Source organism: Orbicella franksi, chromosome 8 (assembly GCF_964199315.1).
Source record: "Orbicella franksi chromosome 8, jaOrbFran1.1, whole genome shotgun sequence".
Classification (NCBI taxonomy): domain Eukaryota; kingdom Metazoa; phylum Cnidaria; class Anthozoa; order Scleractinia; family Merulinidae; genus Orbicella; species Orbicella franksi.
In genome coordinates this window covers 12,627,745-12,644,288 of record NC_138152.1, presented here as the reverse complement: position 1 = coordinate 12,644,288, position 16,544 = coordinate 12,627,745, and the positions used below count along the sequence as shown (strand labels likewise).

General features: G+C 40.9%; 1 pseudogene across 1 annotated transcript; it reads left to right on the top strand.

The window, feature by feature from the left end:
• The first annotated feature begins 3,012 nt into the window (after positions 1–3,012).
• LOC145495341 (uncharacterized) lies at positions 3,013–15,134 on the top strand (annotated as a pseudogene). The gene is made up of 4 exons (XR_014050401.1): positions 3,013–3,074; positions 5,070–5,129; positions 8,427–13,259; positions 15,066–15,134. The product of XR_014050401.1 is annotated as an uncharacterized LOC145495341 (transcript).
• The last annotated feature ends 1,410 nt before the right edge of the window (positions 15,135–16,544 follow it).

The window sequence follows — 16,544 nt, the reverse complement described above, 5'->3', positions numbered from 1 at the left end:
TGACGCTGTCAGGTGACTTGAGAAATTGTTTTTTTGTATTCCCCTTAAGCTAGGCCTCTTTTCTTTTGACTTCTTCTTAATGACGACAGTTCAGTCAGTCAAACTATACTTTCTACTGAGAGAAACTTGTTCGTAATCGACGAGGCGTCTGGTATATCAGCACACGCAAAAGACGAGAACTTCGTTTACAACAAGCTTAAAACCGCGCAGGGAAATTTAAAGTAAATTACTGTGAATCCATAGAAAACAGTTCCATGAAGCAACACTAGCCAAGTAGCAGCGACAAAATAACTCTATTTAATGGCAAAAGAAAAACGCAAAGCTGTGCTTGCGTCAAAAGATGCGTCAGAACAATTTGATAAGAAGAGGGGGTTACCCTTAAAAATATTCTAACTCTCGTAGAAATACTTAACCCTTGAATAGTGGCCACACCGAGACAGTTCAAAATTTGCTTCATGAAGGAAGTTTTTTCTTATTTGGTCCTGACCTGCATTCCATATTTCTTTTAAAAGCGTGCATTTTCCTTCAGGTTTCCGTCAAACAGTTATCAAAGCGCCACAAGTTGAAAACCTACAAGCCTTTAAGTGCCATTGCTGGTATGTACATTGCTTAGCATACGAGCTGGCAGTAACCTTTTCATGACATCGACAAAGTGGTTTAGATATCTCTTAACTTGTTTCCGAGATGTGATTTAACATACTCTTTTCATTTTTTCTTTTTTTTTTTTTTACCAAAGATTCTCTTTGTGAATGATGCGATTAGGAGCTAACTTGGACGTACAAAATTGCAACATGTAATCCAGTGACTTTAGAAATGTGTTACAATCGAGTGTTTCTTAATCTTGCGATTCTAGTGAATACAGTGCTACACGTAGTAATAGAAAGGTAGAATTTATATATTGATATTGCAAGCTATCAACGCTTCAATGAACTTTGAAATATTGAACTAGATTTCTAGCTATTACAACATTGTTACCACTATTATCAATGGTTTAGTTTTCTGACTCACCAGAAGTGTATTCATGTCTAATTTAGATCGAACACATGATTCAATGTTAGATACGATGGGGCAGCGATATTGGACAAAAAAACCAAGATTCCTTCCTCAGACATGACATTCTGATATTGAAAGTTTTGCATTTATTTCTTTCCCAGGCTTGACAATGACAGTGTCAAAACAATTTGATAAGAATGAGGGGGTTACCCTTAAGAATATTGTAACTCTTATTAGAATACTTAACTCCGTATTAGCTGGCCACACCGACACACTTGAAACTAGCTTCATTAAGGTGAATATCTTTGTTAAACTAGTTCATTTTTTCTTCAGGATTGTCTCACACACTCACGAAAGCGCTACCTGTCGGAAGGCTTGAAGCCACAAAGTGATAGCTGGTATGTACCTCTTAGCATATTACCTAGCATACGGGTTCGAACTGAACTCTACATGATTTCAAGAATGTGGTTTAAGATGTCTTTTAATTTTTTCCTCTACGAGCACGGGACAAACGAATGTTCCAGGTTGTTATTCTTTTATTGTAAGAGAACCCTTCACTAAGAATTTGAACAGTAAAAACTTTTCGCCTTAAATCTTTCACTGGCAAGATCAAAATATCAATTCTCCTTCCTGACTGATATTCATTTCTTATCTGATGGTTAGGAGATTTTGGTAGCAAATCAATACAGTCTACTAGCTGACGTTTTCTTTCATCTCGTCACGTGTCTTCTTGACATGAAGACTTGAGAAATAATGGCTTCTTAATGAGCTAATATCGCGTTAAAACTCAAAAAACCAGGATTGAAACTACTCGACTGTAACACAAACAAACAGCATTGCTCTTCCGTTTGCTGATCACCCAAGTCTTCGTTCAAGGAGGGTTGCCCAATACACATCTAGTCGTCAGGTTGTAAGTCCATTGACTACCGGAAGTCGATTTGTGAAAATTAAGTGGAAGTCTTTGGATTTGATGACTAGACATCCGCTTACTCCATCAGCCTCAACTAGTGTCCGTGCTACTCCACTGGTTTGTATCAGACATACATGAAATTCGAGTAAGCTTGGGATCCAAACACCCACAATGACATTCGGAAAAGAAAAAAAAGTTTTTAAAATCACCTGGTAAAGAGATAAAAAGTGTTTTTAATAACCTGACCACTTAATTTACACACATGAATTTTTTACAAATCCGAACATTTTAAAAGGAAGATTATTACAATCACGAATTGGAATTTCAGAAACAACAAATAAATGATACTGGGGCCAGGGTAACTGTGTTGACCACCCCAGAAAAGTTAGGACTGCAAAACAGTCCCAACTTTTCCGCCAAAAGTTCTGCATAAAACGACGGCCGCTCACCCGAGATAAAAGCTGACAGCAGAGGCTGATGCAGTTTATTGTAGATTGCCATGCCTCCCTCCCCCTTTTCGTTTAACCCGAAGACTGTATTACCAGTCAATCATTACAGGCAGCATGAATTAAATTCTATAGAGGGACTGTCCACAGTCTAAATTTACACTTGTGTCCATACCTCTGGGGAATAAGTATTGAAAGTTAGATTTTTTAATTTCTCGTCCAGTGTCCAACCTGTTACAGGCTAAATAACGAAGTCCTCTAACATAAAATACTTATCCTCGAACAGGGTGTTATGGACAGCAGAAGTGAATATTTAAGTTTGTTTAAACTTCTCGAATGTCAAGTCACGCAATGTTTGTGACAGAACCTTCTACTGTCACGCTATGGAACAGTTTAGAACATTCTACCGAATGATGCTTCATAAATAGTTATGTTAGAAGCTCTAAGAACATTCTAGAAAAATCAAGTTATTTTTAGAACACGGTTAGTTCAGAAGCAAGCATATGTACTCTTTGTAACAGCAGGAATACGTTTCTTTAGTGTTCAACGACTCATTGATCTGTTAACTGCAGTAAGATCACTTCTGCTTTCGAATTCATCAGTTATGTATTTGATAGCTTTCACAAAGCTCTCGGTATAAATGAGTGTTGTTGTCATCTTACAGGACTCAATCCATGAAATTTACAGTCCAGGTGTACTGTGTCATCGATTTATACTCATCTCAGGTAAGCATCGTAGGAACTTGCGAAATTTATCGGGTGTCTGGAAAGTCGTGAATAGGGTCCCATGATAGAACAATGTTAAAGACATGAGTAAAGTGCCCAGCCACACAGTCAATGTGAACTCCAAGAGATTTTACAAATTAATACAAAAAACAGGTATCGTGATGGGATGGACAACTACAATAAAACAAGGGACTATCAAGAGGCTGAATAATCCTTGACGGGAGCTATAATCGTTACCTTACCAGTCTTAGGCTGTTTGATGGCCTCCTTTTGTCTCCCCTAGTTCACTGGCTACAGCTTATTGAAAGGTCTTTGTCTGCAGCTGGAATGTCAGGTGGTTTCATTGGAAGTGGTATGTTGGGCAAGACCTCAAATGATCAGCCCACCTACTTCTGAGTAGCTGCTAGTCAGCACCAATCGACTCATTTCCGTTCTTATCCTTGACTGGACTTTTGTATGGCCACACTTTCCACACTTTGCTCTTTTTTATAAAATAGAGCTGCCTCAGATTGTTGAAATCCAGATCTTCAAGATTATGTTTCTTATTTACCCCGATGCTGTTTCTTTATTTCCTTGTTTGTTGTAACACATTGTTTTAGTGCTTCCTTTATGGCTGCTCTTGTTCTACAAGTGAGCATGACTGCGTTCTTTCCCTTCCTTTCAGGATTTTGTTATTAGACTGACTCTACAGATAGCCAGTACCTCCACGAAGACTTTTTCACATAGATAATTAATGGTTTCTCTCCTGGATTTCCACTGTGAATCAATTCCTGAAGGGCGTGGGTTCTCTTTAACAATTAAACATCCTAAATGTGTCAGCTGATTTGTCCTTCTGCAAGAAATCCTCATTATATCTGACCCTTCAGCAATTTCATTCCTTGTGTCTTTGCTCTTACTGCGCCATTAGGATATTGGCGTCCCGGCATCCTGATATAACCCTTCTTGTCTAGCTAGGACAGCTTGCAACTGATTGTAGAATGCATCCTTCACTCCCTAACTCTTGCCGTTTTGTTGGTTAATTATTACATGTGCATGGTGGGGTTGCTATCCCCGCACAAAAACCCCACCCAGTAGGACCAAAGTGTTACTTTGGTTTGGCTACTCAACACGCAGACCAATCTTTCGCGGTTAGACCTGCCATGAGTGCAATGCTCCCACCAGCATAAGTTAAGTATGCATAAGAGCCAAGTGGCTCATCAGGCCGGTGCTTATCTCCGGTTTCTTTGGCATGAAGTGTCTAGGAGTATTTCTACTTCCCCCTGGATGGGATGCTAGCCCATCGCAGGGTTACCCACAGCATTAAATTCGCCGCTACCCATTTATACACGTGGGTGGAGAAAGGCACTGTGAGAGTAAATTGTGTTGCCCAAGAACACAACACTATTTCCCCGGCCATGGCTGGAACCCATACCGCTCTATCCAGAGACAAGTGCGCTAACCATGAGGCCAGTGCACCTCCCGCATAGGCCTGGGTGTCAAAAGGTCACACAAGTATCCCCACTATAACTAGGCACAACACCAGAGGGTTATTCCCATTGTTATGAAAATGGCTGAAATAAGCAATTTTGCTCTAAAAGGGATGATACTTTACATATTTCCCACAATTTCACACTTTTTAGGTACAAAAAATCAAGTTTGTTCTTTTGCAGACTTGGCATGTTGCGAAATAAAGCCTCCTGCAGTCTGAAATTCCCTTAAAATATCAAGAAACCAAGATAAATATTAGCATTTGGGAAAAATATCAGTGATATTACTTGTTTATGTTTAAACAAGAATTCTGAAACACATTTACTGTTGAAGAAAATTTACAGCTTGTTTGTCAATGGTTAATGCATTGGTGGTTGACTGACAACTGGGCGTGAGAAAATGCATAGCGTGCTTAGGTGCCTTTTAAACAGGAAGTTGTATGTAATTAGAAGGAAGTTGTATGTAAGTTGTGTAATAATGTTTATGAGATAAATAACCACAAACATTTCATTTTATTGTTTTAAATAGTACCTCCAGTGAGTCAAGATGCATTGAGAGATTAGAAGAACCCAAGTCGGAAGGAACTCAGTAAGTTCTAGGCTCAGTTTTAGCAATATTTTTCATGACTAATTTCTTATTAAATTAAGGTAAAAGTCTGCATGCTAGCCAAGTGGCCTATCAGACGGACCCTGTCCTGGTTTCTGTAGGATGAATTCACTAAGAGACTACCTGGATGGGATGCTAGTCCATCGTAGGGTTACCCCCAGCATTATGTTCGCCGGTACCCATTTGTACACATGAGTGGAGAGACGCACTGTAAGAGTAAATTGTCTTTCCCAAGAACACAACACAGTGTCCCCGGCCAGGCCTCAAAAGTAGACCACTTGATCTGCAGACAACCACCCTAACCATGATGCCACTACAAGAGCTTGATCCTTATTATAAGCCTGGCCAATCTACCACTCATGAATGTTCAGTGTAACTTGCCGGAGTATAAACAGCAGCATGCATTCCTTGGTTTCCTCCCAATGTCGGATGGATTTGTCGCTTTTGTAATTTGAACTCCATCAACGGTGGCCTAGGGCCGAACTGCTCTTGTTCACTTGTGTTTCTTTTAATTGTAGATGACCAGTGACCTAGTAGTGACCAGTGACCAGTGACTGTGCTTACACTTTTTTAACTCCTTAACGTTTGATGTTTACCCACCAAGAGATTTTTTGGCCATAGAAAAAAAAAGAGTTGCTTCTCATTGCTTGTGAGTATTGTAGAGATTCAGGACGACAGTTCGTTTTTTGAGATTGCAAATGAGTGTGCTGTTTAGGTCAGACTAGCAGCCCTAAAAACAGCCTCAGAACAGCTGCAGGAGCGAATATAACTATGTTATAGTGCATAGATGCTTTTAGACTCAAGATGTACCCTGTAGACTGCCAATTTTAATTTTAGTCAATGTGTAAGGTAGTCATGGACGTACATTGTACATTGTAAACAATCATGACAACAACAAACTACAATAGCATAACCCAATGATAACGAATCAAGATACAGTATTAGTTTCTATTGAACTTTACGTAGGCGGGGCGGTCCCCCATACAATTTGAAAAACATCAGGGTCAACTGGGGGGTCCCCACAGGTCCAAATATTGCAACACGTGTGAGTTAACGTACGCATCACTCTCAGCAGACACCAGCAACAGAGAACAGTTCGAAACACCTTTTAGAAAAACACCCTGAACAGTCACAACCTTTTTTGTAACAATTATTGTCCCCGCAGGTTTTGATCAAACCAGCGGAGGTATCGTTGAAGTCTGCGCGTATAATAATTTGAGTATAAATAGAACATACACTATGAATATACCGTGTGTAGTCCCAGAAAAATCTCGAGTCGACAAAAATGAGCGAGCACGTAGGTGACGGGTAATTGATTTCATTGATTAATGTCCACAAAGAAGATTGACATATCGCCGTTGCAACGCTGTTGTGGCATCTAGCGAAACGCTGTGAACGGTGAACACATGAAAGCCGAACAAAGTTGGCGGTAATTTAAAGCATAATTGCCGATGTTTTCTTGAAGAGTAAGAACAAAACGAAAGCCGAGAAAAAATTTGACACGACCACTTTCATCGACTGACAGACTTGGTTCACTACCAAACTTCGGCGGCTCATGTAATATATCAAACAATATCATTGGGATATCCAAACACCAAGAAGACGACGCGCAACGGAGTATTTTTGACGAAGTTCGAGGTGTTTGGATAGCCGATGAAACACTGTCTCGAGTGTCAGATATATCTTCTCAATCGAAGCAAAAACTAAAGAGTAAACAGAAGTAAAATCGTCAAAATCGATGCTAATTAAGACCCTCCTTCACGGTTGTGATTTTCTTTGCTTTAACTTGATCTATAATTAGTTAGTTTGAGAACTCTAGTTGAAAACCGCGCAAGGATACCGATCGCAACTGACTGAAGTTATCAATCGCAACTCCTTAGTAAGATTTATATGTTTAAGCTTATCCTTTAAGCCAAATCATACCTTTTTGGTTTGCTTAGGCGTCTTCATATTGTCGGTTACCAATTTATACAGTTTATATCACATAGAAAAGAAGAAAGTGAGTAACGAAATTGCTTAGAAAAGCTTCAAGAAATCGAAGCGGAAAGCCTGTTATCGTTTGAATTACTCGTATGTTGCAAACATTCGAGTCGAGTCATCATCTAGTGGCCTACGTTGAATCTTTTCATAAATTTTAGTGCTTTATATAATTTCCCCCGAGGTAAATTGTGGTATCTCATAATTTCAGATAATACCTAACTAAATAAGGCTAAGGGAACAAACTGTTTGAAGTATGCTGAGCATCGAAGAGTGATCTTTTTGACGTGCGCAAGGAGTTGTTTTGTCACCTAGGCGAGAAATTTTAAAGTATGAGCGTTATGCTTAGCTTAGGCCTGGAGCAAACTTTGAATCTTAGTCGAACTTAATTCGTCGAACCAATTAATTTTGAAATAGACGCAAGAATGGTGCGACTCTAGCATAATTTCGACTTGCCAAGTCGGATAATGCGACAGTGGATCGGCGTTTCAGCAAACGCCGTTCTAAACACGCGCGGAACTAAATTCATGAATCATGTAAATAACAAAATAGTTTATTCAAATGTGATTGATGGACTGTGCGAGCGTCACAAAAATACACAGTCCCCCATCTGCCAAACGTTATTTTCCCTCCTGACGAGCATGCGCTGTACAAAGACAATTTCGCGACCGTGAATGGCAAGCTATCGAAAGTCATTGCTGACATCAAGACCGCTGCTCGATCAATTGTTGCTCGCTAACAAAAGCACGGTCAAGCATGCCACTTAGGGCACTAGCTGTCGTCTCTGATACACTGTGTGTCTCAGAACTGTATACAATGCGAGTCTTCTCTTTCTTTCGCAATTAATTGCTAAAGTAAGGCCCGACGAGCACTGTATTTCGGCATTTCGCTAGCAAGTCCTAGCAGTAACTAGCCGCGCATCGAGTGAATAGCAGTCGGACACGTGCTTATTCCCGTGTTTTAATGAAGTGCAACATGTCAAATGGGATCGACGCAGGTTCGACGTTTGTTACCACGCTGGAATTAAGTCGACTCTTTGTCGCACCTGTCTTTAATCTATTCGCCGCGACTTGGATTCGAAGTTTGCCGTAGGCCTTACCGTTCATGTTTTAAATTTTCTCACCCACCTAGGTGACGAAATAACCATACTTGAGAAAGCTAAAAACACAATTAAAACAAAGAAATCAATAACAAGAGAATCATACATGAGAAAAGAAAGCAAACCATAATCGCACATTGGGGGCAGCTGTGGCGTCAACTACTACTAGTTACTAACCCGGGTTACTTTTTTTCTGTATGTAGTTGCCGTTGCTTGACTGAACCTTCACGCTTATGGTTTCAATGGCAGCTGCAACTCCTTCACCCCTGGCGGCCTCTACTGAGACAACAAATGGAGTCAAGTTGAGACGGCTTCTCGTCGATGGTGGAACGACAGTTCTAAGGAAGGTTTTTGATGGCATTCATCCTGCCACAAAACTGGCTGCTAATCTCCATCTGAATAATTCAATTCTAGATGACCTCTTTGCAAGAGGAATCCTTAGTGAACAGCAGAGAAATCGTTTGTTTCCCCCAGATGGATCCAAACCAGACTCGAAAACATTTGACATTACTCTCCTCTTTCTTTTGCTGACTGAAATTTGTGGCTTATCCCCCCCTGCCCGCACAGGTTGGAACCACAAGCCTCAGGCAAAAAACAAATCTCTTGCTGCAAACCTTGTTCGTATTAAACTGTTTCGCAATAAGCTAATTCACACTCCTGAAACACGTATTGACTCACGATTGTTTAATGAGCTTTGGAAAGAAATTAGTGGTGTTCTTGTTTCTCTTGGTTTGGACCAGGCACAGGTAGACAGATTGAAAACAGAACGCTGCGGGGAAGAAGATTATCTCGACGTTTTGTTTAAATGGGCAGACCGGGAGAAAGAGATCAAGTCAATGGTGGAATTACTACGTCAAGGCCAAGCTAAAATGCAGAAAGCCCAACAAGACAACCAAGTGCTACTTCAGGATACAAAGACCGCTGTTGAGGCAGCATGCAAGACCCAACAAGAACACCTTACTCTACTTCAAGATGCCAACGCTAAGTTGGAACAAGCTCGTGAGACCCAACAAGTTACTAAATTAAAGCTAGAAACAATACATCAGAGCCAGGCCAAGACACAAGAAACTGCCGAGAGAGTTCATCACACCCAATTACAAGATCATGAAACACTTCAGGCTAACAAGTCAAAACTGGGTAAAGTACACCAGACCCAAACCAAGACACAAGAAACTGTTAAGAAAGTGCGCCGGACGCAGTTAGAATACCGTGAAACACTTCAGGATAACACGTCAAAACTGGATAAAGTGCATCAGACCCAAATCAAGACAAAAGAAACTGTTGAGAGAGTTCGTCAGTCTCAATTAGAAGACCGTGAAACACTTCAGAATAGCAAGTCAAAACTGGATGAAGTACATCAGACACAGACCAAGACACGAGAAACTGTTGAGAGAGTTCGTCAATCTCAATTAGAAGACCGTGAAACACTTCAGGATAGCAGGTCAAAACTGGATGAAGTACATCAGACTCAGATCAAAACACAGCAAGTTGTTAAGGGTGTAGCGAAGACCCAAGAAGAACATTTTGAAAGTTTGCAAGTAGTAAAGCAAGCTGTCAACAGCTTAAAACAGGAAAGAGAAGCAGACAAAGAAAAATACCAAGTCTTAAAAAACCTTGCCAAGGCGGAGTTCAAAGGAGACATAGAGTATCATGTGGGACGGTATCAAGAGGGAACTCGTGAGTGGGTGTTTAACGAAGTTGAAAACTGGTTAGACAACAAGCGTTCTCAAAACCGTGTGATGGTGATCAGTGCAAATGCAGGCATGGGTAAGTCGGTTATCTCCGCTGTTATTTGCAAAAGAATGCAAGAGGATGGCAGACTGGCAGGAAGCCACTTTTGTCAGCATAACAATGCTCGTTACCGAAATCCTCAGTTGATGCTTCAGTCCTTGTCCTGTCACTTGTGCAATGCCTTGCCTGAGTACAAACAAGCTCTTGTGAAACAGCTGTCAAGAAATCTGGGTAAAGACCTCAATGACATGGGTGTTGAGGAGCTGTTTTCCCTACTTTTTAAGGAGCCTCTGAGCACTGTAGCTGACCGTGGAAGAAACATGCTCATGGTGATAGACGGCTTGGACGAAAGTGAGTACCAAGAACGCAATGAACTTCTTGATGTTATTGCAAACCACCTTTGTAAACTTCCATGTTGGATCCGATTCCTTTGTACGACCCGACCAGAGAGGAACATTGCAGAGGCGTTAACACATCTGAAGCCGTTTCTGCTGGAATCAAATGATGATAAGAATATTGAAGACATCAAGTGGTTCTTTGAAAAGAGGATGCAGCAGCTAATCGAAGCAGAAAAAAAACACTCCATAGTGGAAAAGCTTGTCGAAAAGTCTGACGGGCTCATGCTGTATGCGTACTTTCTTGTTTCGTTTATTGAAGAAGATGTGTCAGTTCTGGACCAAGAAGATCTCGAAGGCAGCTTGCCATTAGCAATTTCTTCAATCTACCATTCGTATTTTAAACGACTAGAGAACGGACTTAAGAAAGAAGTAGACGTTAAGGTTGAGAATTTTTTGAACCTACTTGCTGCTGTTACCGTCTCCAGGGAGCCCTTGCCAACTGGCTTTCTTTCCAAACTCTTGGTACCTAATGCCAGGTCACCACTTGCAAGGCGGAAAGAACTTTAAGCTATTAGTAGTGTGTCCTCACTTCTTCCCATTCGTGAAGGCTGTCTTCACGTCATTCACAAGTCAGTTAAAGACTGGTTGACTGACGCATCCTTTTATGGAGAGCATGAATTCAGTATGGACGAGAAAGAAGGCCACCAAATTCTTGCAAGCCTCTGTGCTAGAGAACTTGTTGAGCTGAAACAGAAAGATGTGCTTCACCGACAGTTTACCCCCACTGAGAAGTATGCGCTACGTCACGGTGTAAGACACATGTTGCTGATAGACGAGGAAATGAAATCCCATAGCCTGAGGGAATGTGTAAAAACATACGTACTAGACTTAGAGCTTTTGTATGCAAAGCTCTGTTTAAACGATTCGGTAGCAGCTGGAGACATTCTGTGGCTTCACAAGCAGAAGATGTTCCCCATGCTGTCTGAAGATAGTCAAGATATGTTGCACATTTTGTTGTTCCTGCTACGAAAGTACTTCTCCACTTTTTCAGACCATTCCCATCGTATTTTTCCAAACCGTGGTCAATGAGGGAGGATCATTTCTGTCTCCTATGGCATCGGACCTGTTGCTAAGCAAATATCCTGAATTACCATATATGGAATTGGTCCAGAAACAGATGCAGCAGGGAGTTGTTCTAGCCCGATTTCGATGCTCGTCTCCGGTGGCTTGTTTTGATGTTTCTCCCGAGTTAGACTACATGGTGTGTGAATGTGACGACGGAACGATTTACATGTGGTCACTTCATACTGGTAAACTTGTATGGGCACGTCCTGTGATCGTGAAGAAACTGCACTTCGGGAATGGAGCATACAGAATGTCACCATCCTCTCCAGGCGTCCTGTCGTTTTACCGTTCAGTAGTTTTTCATCCCACCAAGGAAGTGGTCTTGCCAGGAGTCCTTAGCCGTGCCTATGATTTCAAAGGAGAGATGAAACCGCTTTTTCCCGAAAGTAGCTGCAATTTCACTGTTTGCTCGATTTCAGGAGACAAGACCACCATGCTAACTGACTGCCCTGACAATCCTAAATGCATTATTATGTGGAGTCTCAGGAATGGTTCCGAGATTATTCGCACCACAAGAAAGGACGATGTTTTATCTTTTGCATGGTCACGAGATGGAAAGATGGTAGCAATTTCTCATTGCATGGGTTCAATTTGCTTGGTTGATGTGACATATGGCTTTAGAACACTGGCACAAACGGCTCTGCCAGAAAGTTGTGGGATGATAAAGTTCTCACCTAACTGCCAATCTCTTTTTTGCTTTAGTGGAACACATCTCCTTAATCACCTCGTCTGTTTGAACATCAATATGGCGGAACATCTCAGCTGTAGTTTAGATGTTTGTATTAAATCCTATGTTCCCTGGAAATTGGAATCCCGTAGCGAAGCTGGCTTTTTATTGGGAGATCCTCTTTCGTCTGTGGATGTGGAATTTGAGTTTGTGCTGAATAAGAAAATAGTATTGAGGAGTTCTCCCGGTAACATTTCCATAGACATGCTGAATATTGATGAAACGAAGAAAAACCTAAAAGCCGAACTTAACAGGAGCAAAGAAATTATTTTTGCTTTGAGTGGAGATACTATTTATAATGTCTTCCGTGACGAGGTCAGGGCTTTCGATGTTTCAAGCGGTGAGCTCATCGGCCAAGTTGCAGCGAGCGGTGAATATCTCTCAGCGCTAGCCATGGAAGAAGGTGTTTTAATATTAACAACAACGTATACAACGTATACAATTGAGTTGTGGAATGTTGAATTATCCAGGTGCGTCCGAAATTGGCCAAATTTAAACGGCATCAGACAACTGATCGGGATATCAGAACAACGAGTGGCATGCGAAGGAGAGAACCAAGTTCTTATCTTGGATACTGCTAGCGGAGACATCGTGTCGACAATCCCAATTGGTCGTCAGTTTCTTGCTTGTAACAGTAAATGTCAATTGTTAACAGCTGGTCGCTTTTCACTTGAGTTGTGGGATGGCGAAACTCTTCTCTGGGACAACGACGTCCCTGTTTATTATTTTTCACAAGCGATTTTCTCTCTTGGTGAACGGTTTGTAGTAGTTTCCACTAAACACGGCAAAACTCGCGAAGTAGTGATTGTCTTGGATGCAGTGTCAGGAAGAGAGGTAAACGTTTTAGATGTCAAAGTCAGAAATTTGAATTTATGTAAATTTATCAGCGAGGAAGAATGCGTTATCAGCTCCGAAGCTGCTTCAGAAGGTCTTCTGCTGTTTAACGTCCAGTCTGGTAAACTGCTGAGTGTAATCGATCTGGAAAGTCCAGTGACCTGTTTAGCAACCTGTCCTCGTAAGCAGCTCGTGGCCATTAACAAAAGTGACTCTAAACATGGATTTAAACTTATCCAGACTCAGATGCCTCGAAGTTTAGGCAACATTCAGAACAAAAGGTGATCTAGAAATACACAAATTAGAAATTTTAAAAGTCATACACCGAATGCAATGTTGTGTTTTGACAATGGTTCCCCAGAAAAGTCTTGCTTCGTCGTCGATCTGGTCTGTTTTTGTTTCGCCCTCCCTATAAGTTGTTGTGTTCCTGAATGCCACCAGAAGGAATTGAAATCTTCCACAGCAGAGAAAGTGTTTTGTTTTTTCCGTTTCCGCGGTCGCCTCTCAGGGAAAACAGACGAAGGTAAAAAGTTCACGATCGCCGAAGGAACTGTTAAAGTTTGTTCGTTCAGGCTGGAAGATCTTAGACAATGTGTAAGCGACCGCATTTAGCTCCAAGTCGTTCTCATTTGGCTGAAAGCATTCACTGGATACAATGATGGGGGCAGTTGAAGTTCATTCGCTTGGTTATTACACCGTAATATTTGTTTCGTGCGATTCCTTGCGAGTGGTCGACGCGAAGTCGACTTCTTCCTTTGAGACAAAGGGTGTTTTTCAAGAGGAGCTTTTTTTTACTTTGGGGAAGGTAATGGCCATGTAAATTGTGTTGGAACACCACCAGACACCACATGAGCTCATCATTTAAACGATTTTTCTAAGATCTTCTAATGTGAAATGTAGCGAACAAACTTTAGTTCCTGCGGCGATCGTGAACTCCTTTCCTTCGTCTTAACGAATTGCATTGATCCGCTATTCTCACTAAGCTTAAGAGGCGAACGGTGGAAAATTTATATCCCTTCTCGTGGCGTTCAGAAACACAGCAGCTCGAAGCCACAGCTAAATAAAACAGACTAGATAGACGACGAAGCAAGACTTTTCTGGGGAAGCATTGTCAAAACAAAACATCAAAGCCTGACTAGCCTCGCTTTCATGCGACTCGTCCCGGGCGCCGACCGAGTGGTCCGCCATATTTGCATTCGGTGTATTAGTTATAAAAGTGTTATACATGTACGTGGGGTGGTGGGTGGTGGGGGAAAGATCAGTTCTGTTCATTATATGGATATTGATGAAACATCCAAATCTAAGACATTTCAGCGTTTCATTCATTTTAAAAGTGGTCACTTTAAATGAGATCAGGATTACTCTAGAAAATGTTGAAACTAATATGACGTAATATATCAAACACGAAAGATCGTGTTTAACCACATTTCCAAACACCTAAAAAGACTTGCGACGCGCAGCGAAGTATTTTTGACGAACTTCGAGATGTTTGGAAATGTGGTCAAACAGTACCTTTCGTGTTTGATATATCTTCTCAATCGAAACTAAAACTAAGGAGAAAACGGAGACATAAAATCGTAAAAATCTATGCTAATTGAGATTAGATATCGAAACACCGCCACGGTCATGATTTCCTCTGTTTAAACGTAATGAATTATTAATGAGTTTTAGAAGTAACTCTAAAAATGATGCGAAGAGAGATTATTTGAAAAGGCGCGACTCATCATGAGCGAAAACGTATTTGTCATTTGTTTCACTTTATTGCTAGGGATTTGAGTTCTTCCGCGGATAATGTAACCACGCGTGTTACGTGGATGTTTTCGTGTAGGATAAAAATACATTTAAAGCTGCTCGGGGTGTCCATATTAGCAAAATCTGCGCCACGGGATTGGTAATTTCTAGACCTTTCTGTGATTTCCAAAACAGTTAGTATTGTAAAACTACCTTAATAGGGATTACCTTAGAAGTATGGCTCATATGGCAAATTAACTCTCTTACCCTTTATGCTCTCTTGTAGTAATCAATCAATTTGAAACTAAGGATGCCATAACAGTGACCAGTTTTTGCATCTTATCGATTCTTAATAGGGAGAAAAGACTGCGCGTCTTTTGGATCTGATGAGCCCGCTAGTCGGACAGCAGTCCCTCCGCAGTTTCCATGATGAGAATGTTTTGTCGAGAGTGGAGAGTCATGCAGACAGACGAAAACCGCCTCAAGTAGGTTTGACTGTTTCAATCTCTTCATGTTAAGGAAAATTAAGAAAATTAGCGGTTGTATCCTAGGTACAGCGTTCCAAAAGTTCGCTATACTTTCGCAATTGGTGACCATTGTTGCCAACAATGATTACCCGTGATGCCGTGAAGGACAGAGAGCTCAACCACTAAAAGCTTCAACCATGTGCAGTTTGTTTTCAATTCTTCGGAAAAACTGATCCAAATTTAAGCTTAACCAATTTTTGAAAAACACTTTTACCGATTGATATTTAGCGGGTTAACTGAGTGGTTTGAAATTGTTTCTTTGCCCGAGCAACTATTAAGTCGCCGCGATCCAAGAAAAATTTTGATGTGTCGCTTTGTCAGATTTTTAAATTAACTTTTTTGCGCGGTTTATCGCGCTTTTGACTTCATGTAAGCCGACGAGAAGTCTCCTTGGGAGGTTTGCCAAGCACTCAAGAAGCTAGATCGGCTATCACCTCGTACGACTCTTACGCTTCTTTCGCGCTTGGCAAACTTTCGCGTACATCCATTTAACAAATAGATTCCGTGTTGCCGTGCGTCTGTTCAATAATAGATCACAGATGACGTCAAAATGTAAGAACAAAAAAGTCACTGATGTTCTGATGTCACTGATGTGTGTTACTGATGTCCTCTGTGGTTGGTGATTCTCAAATCAGTTTGAAATAGTGTCGGAGACACCTTTTACCTGCGATACAGTTGGCCGTGAGCTGTAGTAAGTTGTACTCTGCTTGCTGCTTTGCCCTGAAACGGACTGAAATATTCGTATCGGAAAGCAAGGTTATGTGGTTATTTTAACTGATTTTAAGAAGTGATGTTTTGATGTTTCATTCCTGACATCAATCAGTGGTCAACAGTTATCTTGAGACTGAGAAAAGTTGAATCTTTTGAATAAATTAATCTCATAAACATTTTGTTTATTGGGTTTGTTAAATTTGAGATAAGGCAAGGTTCTCGGCTTACCAAGACCAATTTTGTGCTTTGTGTAGTCTGGCTCGGCTACCGACTGAGACTGCTGGAGTATTTTTTCTGGGTCATTTACAAAACGGCTTTATCTTTCTTCTTCCTGCTTCTCGTACCTGTTCAATGCCTCGACAAGACTTTTTTGTACCTTATCTTTTGCCCAGTCACGTAAAATATTATCTAAATTCTTAAAACTTTCCACCATTTTAAAACACAGAGAGAAAAACTTTTTAATGATGACATCAATCGTGCGTCTGTCTTCTAATAGATCATAGGCGGGAACCAATCAAAATGCAAGAATAACTTGGGTTATTATATAAACTCCATTGTTGCACACTGTACGCTTGCCATTTCTTAAATCGCATGTAG